Raw genomic sequence first — 505 nt, 5'->3', positions numbered from 1 at the left:
CCGCCAAATGAGCCATCTTGCTCAACCGGTCGACGAATACCACGACAACCGTGTTGCCCGCCGGATCTTTCGGGAGGCCAAACACAACGTCCAAACTCATGGACCGCCAGCACCCAGCGGGTACCGGTAAGCTGGCCAGCGGCCTAGCCGTATCTGGAGAGGGTTTCATCCGTTGACAGTCTCACACGTGCGCACATAAGTGGTCGTCCATTTGTGCAACTTGGGCCACCAATAGTGGTGACTCACAGAGTTGTACGTTCTCTCAAGATCGAGATGACCACTGAGTGGCGTGTCGTGAGCCTCATAGAGGGTGCGGTATTTCAAATCCTCATCATGAGGAACAGCAATTCATGGTGTATCCGTTGAATCGGTGCTATAATATAGCAAGCAGTTATTCAACGAATATCGTTACAATCGTGCATGACAATTTCTTGTCCAAGTTTCCAAACTCCTTGCCGCCTAGAGCCATAGCAGCGCTACACACATCTCATCACTCGCATTCGCT

This window comes from Plasmopara halstedii (assembly GCF_900000015.1).
Source record: "Plasmopara halstedii genome assembly, contig: Scaffold_650, whole genome shotgun sequence".
Taxonomy (NCBI): domain Eukaryota; phylum Oomycota; class Peronosporomycetes; order Peronosporales; family Peronosporaceae; genus Plasmopara; species Plasmopara halstedii.
Note: the sequence above shows the minus strand (reverse complement) of the source record.